This window comes from Ochlerotatus camptorhynchus, unplaced genomic scaffold (genome assembly GCF_037179485.1).
Source record: "Ochlerotatus camptorhynchus isolate MF236.1 unplaced genomic scaffold, CSIRO-AGI_Acam_v1.1 ptg000001l, whole genome shotgun sequence".
NCBI lineage: Eukaryota > Metazoa > Arthropoda > Insecta > Diptera > Culicidae > Ochlerotatus > Ochlerotatus camptorhynchus.
The window spans coordinates 118,517-128,054 of NW_027040493.1; positions in this window are offsets into that span (position 1 = coordinate 118,517).

The window sequence follows — 9,538 nt, forward strand, 5'->3', positions numbered from 1 at the left end:
CAATTATACCAATGCAAAAATGGCATGCTCTCAATTAATAACTGTGGAAGTGCATCTACAACACTAAGTTGAGAGTACGCAATAATCTAATATGCGATATGCAATAAGCTTGAAATGCGAAGAAGAAGAATAATAAGAAAAAGATATGAATGGCAGTTTGCGCATATCAACGCAAGTTGAAAAATTGGATTCTTGATATCATTTGTATCACAATTAAAAGTTTAAAGAGTAAGAATAATCGATTACGTTTCTCTAGCAAGAGCTGGATTTGTTGAATTTTGAGACATTTTTACATGTTGGAGGTTTCGGAAATGTAGGTTTGTTTTGTTTTAATTTTATTCTGTATTTGACTTATTTTTGGGCTTTCCCACCATTGACTTCCCACAGAGTTGAGTGAAAAGATCAAAAATGTTGATACCTTTGTCTAAGTGTGCGTCCAAACAAAGCAGATGTGCATTAGTATAATTGATTCTATTGTACTCCCTGTTCGGCTCGCTGCCACTGTGATCTATTTTGAGCAACATCAAACTGCAGTAATATCAAAATGTAAGTGGTGACTGCGCCGGCAATCTATAAACAGAAATCAATTTAAAGTATTATGAAATGCATTTCCTCTCGTCACTTACATTAAAAACTAAACCATGGTCGATGTTGAACAACCCACAGGCGGTAAATTCCACTTTTTGCTGCAGCAGTTGTAGCGAGAACAGTTTAACCTGCAATATGAGATAACTAAAGTGAGCTATACTATTCCTCGGAGATAGATTGTACGTATGGTGATGCAAATTTGGACTGCAACATTGCAATCAATCTACGCTGTCCATCGCGGACTTTATTCGATGTGACAGTTTGTAGCTTTGTTGCGTCAAATAACGACCATGTACGTACCGTCGTTTTGATCCGACTGCAATTAGAGTTCATTCCGAGACCGTGTATGAGGCACCCAATTTGCGAAGCCTTTCGAGTAGGATTTCAATCAGCAACGTGTGGGTGTTTACAACATGGAGAAAGGTAAAATGATAAATTTTATATATTTTGATGTTTGTTTGAATCTTGATGGGAGCATTGAGTGGCTTCATGTATGCGAATGATTGGCACAAGGTCTTCTCTGCCACGAAGTGACAATGTAATGTGAATCTTTTAAATTAACTGTTCAGCTAACAGATTATTTTTGTATAACCTGTCAATGACTATAGAAAATTTAGAATATGATCTTCAGCATTTAGAATATGATCTTCACCAGGCCAACTCAAGCTTTTTAAACTTGCTTTTGTATCGTAACACTCAGAAATTAACTTGTTTTACACGTGAAGGAATCCATTTTTGATATAAAATAAACCCGAGCAAAGTCGGATATCAAAATACTATCAAAATGATATCTAATTTTGTATTTGAAATCATGTTGATAATGTATTTTGATTTGCTTTTGTTAATTTCGGTTGAAATCATATTTTTATTTTATTTTGATATTTCTAAAAAATATAATTACAAACAAAATTTGATATTTTATAATAAGAGCAGCCACATTCATCACTGAAATCTACATTTATTTTTATTTTTTCTTCTTACGAGTCAATCAAGATGTTTGCTGTTTTCTTTATGAACATCACAAAGACAATTATTTACAGTGTTGTTTTACAACATTCGATACTAATCACACATTTGATATAAATCTACCTGCGAATTGAATTTACAAATGTGTGTGTGTGTGTCATCCTCTATCCCTCACCCAGCCGGGGGCGTTGGACAAGTAGAACTGCGAATAATTTGATCAAATCTCATGCTCCGTAATGGTGCCCTTTATGTTGTGAAGACTAGTACTTTAAAAAGGGTAACTTTTGAGGCAAGACAAGGTGTCCTCAACAAGTTAAGGGAACAGGATGCACTAGATGTCCACAGCAGGTACAGCAAAACATCACATAGGCGCCTTTATTCACACTAACTACTCAGGGGGTAGAAGGACAAGAAGAGCCACCGCCGCGTGGCGTGGCCGTGGCGTGGCCGTGGCGTGGCCGTGGCGTGGGGCAGCGAAGCCATTCGCGTGGCCAAAACCTCTAGCGCCGTTGGTTTGCTTTATACAGAAATACAATGTTCTACAAAGTTTCTCAATACTAAAAGCGCCATCTTTTGAAAGTTTCATATTAGTTCCTTTTTACGCCACATAGGTGGCGCTCGAGTATATCTTTTGAACGGAGCATCCTAGCCGAATAGTTTTTGCGGCAAAGTTGTGTAATTTGAAGTGTTGAGAAATGTTGTCTAAGATATCGAAACTCTATGACTCATATTAAGCGAGATATCGGGCAATTAGGAAAGCTAACCTCTAAAATTGCGTTTTTTTTTCCTTTTTTTCACCTATATACGTCAAATGTATAAGTTTTATACTCTGATAATTATGAAAATGGTTTGACTCATCCAATAAATACCCATTACTTTATTTATCATGCTTTATTATAAATTTATTAACATAAATGTCTCAAAAAAGGGATGGATAAAAATGTCAATTACTTAAAATATAGCAAAAAGTAGCAGCCAATTTTTTTTACAGTGATTAGTGTAGACCTTGCTGGGTAAAATAACGACCACAATTCAACAGGCAACTGCAGGCATTTTCATATAACATTAATATCACTTTTCTTCGCTTTTCTTTTTCAAGTCACTCCGTGCACAAAAGCAATGCACATCGCAAAACCCTAACAATAGATTAGCGCCGTTCTCATCACCGCGTAAATAAACTGAACTCACTCGCGATGCCACAAATTTCTAGTACGGAAGAACAAATCAAACCACGCAAATAGCGCCAAATCTTCTGATGCTTGCAATTTTGCAAACATGATGAATCATGTTTTCTTTCTCGATTCTAAAACTTCTCGGAAAGCGAGAAAACTACCAATCCACCACACACGTATAGCCGTCCGGGAGGCAGAGTGCCAGCGCTAATCCGGTAAATGCAGCCGAAAACTATGAAAGTGAAAGCACGCACAAAACAGAGAGCAAACTTAAGACACAACCGTAACCGAAGGGGTTCGAAACTCATCTCCACCTTCAAATTGAATTTACAAATTGATATAAAACTGATTTCGTCCTGTTCGTCTGTAATACTTATACTAATATATTATCGAATATATAATATAATTTAAATAACTTTCATAGGCTTAGTCGGTTTCTTAGCTCATATTTAAATATGTTGTCATAAATTTCATTAACCCTCAGTTCTCTCCCAACAAAATAAATATCGTCATCGTAGACTATTTTTTTACATGATTCGTGTGTCCTATTACTATATAGAATATAATTCCACTAGAATTTATGAACTCTAAATTTAAAAAACTTCACATCGTCTATTTCTATGCGATTGGATCTAATAAACTTCAATCGTTCGTCATATTTTAACTTTTGTAATTTGTCTTTATTGACAAAAGCGATTCATTATATACTTTCTTATAATTTGTACCACTGGATGATTATTTTCAGTTCTGTACTTTAATATGGCACCATTCGCACTATATTGACAACATTTTTTGGTTTTGAATCTTGATATTAACCAATATCATTCAGATTACTAAATTTGATGTCATGATATTAAAATAATAACTAATTTAGTTTTTAATTTGTTTTGTTTTCCTATCGTAATTATAGTAACATATTGATTACTTATTTTGTTTATTATAAACGAAATTACTAATATCAAAACGCATACATGGATTTGTTATCAAGAAAACATTATCTGTTATCTTTTTAATATCCTTGATATACCATTTAGATCTGATATTTGTTATGATTACTGTTAACTCGACCACACGGTAGGCAAAATATGTTATCACGAACGCTTGTATCAACATATTAAATTTAGTTTTCATTTTGTTTTCATTCTCTGCTCGGGAAGTGTTCCGAGACTGGAAAGATCGTTAATCGACGAAAAGTACGTTTGATTGAGATGCATTTCGCGTCTTTTATGATTTAATTTTATGTCAAAATTCACGCTCGTATGTATCAGTCTCAGAGCACCTAGATTTACATTATTTTTTCAAAGTGTGTATATTTGATGAACATGTTTCAAGGCTCATTTTGGGCTAAACATCAAGGTTCATTAGCGCGGCATTAATGAGGTTTAGCCCTTACGAGCCTGTGAAAGTTTTTTTTTTCGATTTTCTACTCTGTGTTATGCAAATAGCAGCTGAGTACCCGGATACTTCATCACGCACATAATTTAGGCATGATTGTATTGTACTAATGTTGTATTCTTTTAATCTACTATGTCAATTACGTAACTATAGACGGATTTCACGCCAACTCGTCTTCGGAGTTGGCAGCACCCTCTCAGAACCTTATGAAACTTTGTGGGTGTGGAGACTTAGCAATTTTAAGCAACTTTGAGTACTTATTTTTTTCAAAATTTATCTCGCCTAACATTTGATAAGGGTCAAAGTTTTTTGTCGATTTTTTTTTCAAATCGATATAGCTTAAACATGACAAGCCCTACAAAATAGTGATGTATGGCGAACTTTTAGAAAATAATCTGAAATTTTATAAAAAAATTTAAATAAATTAAAAAATTGGTTTCTACACTCTAAAAAAATATATTTAAAAATTAAAAGTCATTTTCCCAAAAATGGTACCCCTCAGATTTGCTTGATATTTTTTCTCATGAAAGGCAATATAATTACCTAACTTTTCTTCATACATTGCAAAGTGGGCGCTTTTAAGGAAAAAAAGTTGTTCGAACAACAACTTTTTCATGTTAATTTTTTTTTAGCGTGTTTCACTCAAAGTCGAATAGTAATACGCGCACAACCTTATTAAAATCCGTTGAAACTTAATGAGCATAAAGATTTTGACCTTTTGATAATCTGGGCGTGCTTAAAACAAAAATCTAGCCTAACATTTGAAAGGGCCTAATACAGAGGATTTTCCTGCATTTCGAATGGTGTTTTAATAAATGAAAACTCTAGTGTTTTTGTTTAGTGCATAATTTATTTTCCTATAATTCTCCATACATAATTTGAGTTTTTCATTGATTATTAGTCTATCGGAAACAGAGTGAAATTTTTCGGAGTTTCCTTTGAATGTGAATATATATAAACACTTTTTCGTTTCAACAACTATGCAGCACCACACTTTCAACAACTATGCACTACAGCAACTATGAGCATTGTTGTGATATCACCAAACTTAAATATTAGATTATGTCGGTAGAAACAGACTGCGGTGCTTTAAGTTTATACCTTATATCTCTCATGTGACTACCTGCGTTGTTATATAACTGCTATATAGCAGGTAACTTAACGATTATTTTAGGCATGCCTTAAATAATCGTTAAGTTACCTGCGCTATTATATGTATTCACTTGAGAGATGAGGTATAAACATATATGCATATTGCTTACTAATGGACACACCTAATACATAAAAATAAATGAATGATTATTTTTCTAATTAAATTAATCACAAATACATGAATTGAAATCTTTTCATGAATAAAACATACTAAGTGATTTTTACTTAGTTTACCTGTTGATTTGGAACAATTTGAGGGTGGTTTTATAGAAGTTGGATAGAGTGTATGCATATATTATAATACAATCCATCACAGGAAAGTGCAAACCATGCTGAGATGGCTGTTCCTCATTAGAACGTTTTGTTCTGAACTCTTATTGGACGATTTGCAGGTAACTTCTCTGTACCCTTTTCAAATGTTAGGCTAGATTTCGCCCAGATTATCGAAAAGTATACCCATAAAGTTTAATCGAATTTTAATAAGGTTGTGCGCGTATTACTATTCGACTTTGAGTGAAACACGCTAAAAAAAAATTAACATGAAAAAGTTGTTGTTCGAACAACTTTTTTTCCTTAAAAGCGCCCACTTTGCGATGTATGAAGAAAAGTTAGGTAATTATATTGCCTTTCATGAGAAAAAATATCAAGCAAATCTGAGGGGTACCATTTTTGGGAAAATGACTTTTAATTTTTAAATATATTTTTTTAGAGTGTAGAAACCGATTTTTTATTTTATTTAAATTTTTTTATAAAATTTCAGATTACTTGCTAAAAGTTCGCCATACATCACTATTTTGTAGGGCTTGTCATTTTTAAGCTATATCGTATATTGTACTATAAAGGAATGCAACGTTAGTACAATCAACCGATGGCAACTTAAGATTTAAAATTGGCTTACAACTTGACTAGCCTATTGGTCCCAAGCAAATCGATGAACGTATCATTCTAGCCGAAATTCTAGTACTACACTATGTTTGTTTTGATTCGCTATGAAAGTTTGACAGATAAAATGAGGGGTTCGTGGATTTTCCTATGTTTCGAGTGGTGCATCGATTAGCTTGGGACCGAAGATAGTAGTAGAGCTGAGTCAAAAAGTTGAGCACGTTTCTTAGGGACCTACTAGTCTTAGAGTTAGCTCTATGGTATAACGGTTAATACTTTTGAAAGGCATTTTGTTCTTCTTTATTTTAGTACGTCGATAGCGGTAGCGAATTAAAGGAGTACAACCGGTGGAAACTAACGATTTTAAATTGGCTCACTACTTGACTAGCCTATCGGTTTCAAGATCATCTATAAGCGTACCCCATTCGAGTCTAAATTCTAGTACTACAATATGTTTGTTTTGACAGAAAAAATGAGGGGCCCGTGGATTTTCCTATGTTCTAAGGGGTGCATCGATTAGCTTGGGACCGAAGATAGTACCAGAGCTGAACTAAAAAGTTGAGCTCGTTTCTCCGGGACCTTCTGGTCATAGAGTTATATCTATGGTACAACGGTTCTACAATCATGTCTGTTGTTGGTATAAAATAGCTTTTAATTTTTCAGCACTTGTTTATGGTGGGTTTTTTTGTGTGCAAATGATCTATAAGCGTTTTTCCCAAACCCAGTAATTATAATCGAGTACCATTTGGTTGCACATCGTTCTGAAAAGATATAATACAGCACTGCTGTCACGCTTCTGCTCATTACCGCTTCGGACGGCATGGCGCATGGTCCTGCAGTAAGCAGGAGCAAGTCAGTGGTTAAATGTGACTTGGGTCCCGTTCAACTAAGGGGCTGTTCATTAACTACGAGGGGGAGGGGGGCAAGAATCCAAAAAAATTGTCTACGTAGTTAATGAACAGCCCCTTATACGAAACGCGGAAAAGTTATTTATGCAGAACACCCCCCTCCCCCCCCCCCCCTCCCCTATAACGACAACCTGAAAAAAAACATGGACTTTAACGATCACTTTTTTCAGGGAAATATTTGTTAAGCAAACTACAATGTTGTAACTGCCTGTAGATTTGAAGATATACTTCAAATCTCCGCGTACATCGTACGGGTTAGGCAAAAGATGTGCGTCTGAATTTAAAAACTGTCGCATTAATGGCCCTTCGCTCATTTTCAACTTCTATTCAATTTTCATACTGCCGTACTCTAACGGAACTATTCACCTACCCTCTTCTAAAGATCATTCTCTAGCTAATAAATTATCACACTAAAGCTTCATGTAAGCATTTCCAACAAACCCTAAAAAAAAGGTTTGATTCCGTTAATTTTTTTCACCCAACTACTGCTCAGAAAGCTTCGAATTTGAGGAAAAAATTGCTCACAATATTTTGATGTTATTCTGTGGGTGATTTACCACCAACTGACTGTAAAACATATCTGGTACCTCAATATATGCAATTAGATAAACATCCGAAGTCCATCCTTTTTTACATATTCTGCACAAAAGATACTTTCTGCCCCGCCCCATTCATAAAAAAACGGTAGAAAATCCTGTCAGGGGCAGGGCTTAGTTTTTTTTTTTTTTTTTTTTTTTGTTTAAGAAAGAAGGGCGCCGGATGTTAACCCATATACCGTGTATCATAGAGAAAGAAGCTCTATCTACTTTTTCCAATTGGGTTCTTTAAGGGTATTGAGGTAAAGGCATATTCGTAATCTACATTACACATGGAACCAAAATGCGAAATTTGATCAAAATTGATGCACTGTAACTATTTTAAATAAGTGCGATTACATTAGCAAATATCACCATCTTAGCGACCCTCAGCGGGAGCGAACTGTCAATTTGTTAGTTTAGTGTCAAACAGTGGAGTTAATATTTTGCTCTAAACTTTGATTTAAAAATCGCGATGAAAGACTACGGTTTGGAAAAAAAATATCGTGCTAAAAAAACGAAGCTCTGTCAGATGATGTAAAAAAATCGACATACTTTTTTAAAATTCAAGAACCCAATTAGCGCAGTTACTCAAGAATGCTTGTGTGATTACAAGCCCACGTTTCAATAAAATTCTATTTTGGGAACATTGTTCATTTTTTACAATTAGGACTTTTTCACCAAACACACATTTTTCATGTCCATGACGTAGTACGAAAATGACATGAATAGGTCCAACCAAAATCCATTACCCTACACCAGGGTTAGTAGAAACGCGTGGGGAAGTTGAAACGGTAGATGTAGCTCTTAACGGAAGTGAATAATCGCTGAGATTATTTCTAATATAGCTTGCGGTAGTACACAATGCCTCTCAAAAATAATTACAGTGAATATTCACTTCCAAAGAGACATACGTACTGTTTCAACTTGCACCGCTGTACCTTAACTATGATGTTTACAATCAAAACATTAAAAAGATGGAGAACCTGTATACAAGCTTTTGCTCTGACTTTGAAATTCAATAGCTGAATCCCCTAATTTTCAATTAATGTTGTACTAAGCACCTACTTATTGGAAACCAAACGTTTAATTTGAGAAAAGTCACAGTATTCTATTTTGCAATCATTCTACGAACACGCTGTAAAGTACATAATGATGATGCATGATACTTTTATGTCAGGGTTGCCTTTCAAATTGGAGAATAAAGAGGTGCTTAAACCCCGCATGATCGTTATACCCCTTCCTCTCCTATGAACCAACATTTTGTTAAATATTTAAAGTACCGTCTTCTGACAGGTAAAACAACTGCCTGTTGCGTTATCATAAAATGCAATCTTCACTTTCTTCTCTGCTTCAGAGATCTAATTCAAAACTAATGATGGAGCTACTGAAAAAAAAAATGTATTTTTTGGCAATTGCTTTATCGCACAAAATGCATGGCGTTTTTGTGTACTATACTGAGGTACAAATCAACAAAAAATTTGTGACAAAATAGTGTCAGTTCCTATTGTAGCCGATGTCGATGCCAAATTTAGTGTACATTGATCACAGCAAAATAACTCAACATTGATCAACCCAAGGTAGTTATGTAGGGGAAATTCTGTCAATTATTTACAATTACATTAAATTTAAATACATTATCTCATGCACCATGGTCTGATTATGCTAACATAAATTGTCGCGAGTTTTAAACCATAACCGAAGCATTGAAATATTTTCAAAATTTAAAATAAAGTATAATAATCAAAACTGAATGACAGACATCAATTTTGCGTAGTTCTACGTCATACTGCGGTCGTGTCTAGGACACAACCCTTTAATTTTTTCCTTACAGAGGTCTCGGATCCGTCAAGAATAAAGAGCTGATTGTTAGTGAATGCAGCTGAGCCATATCATCAGA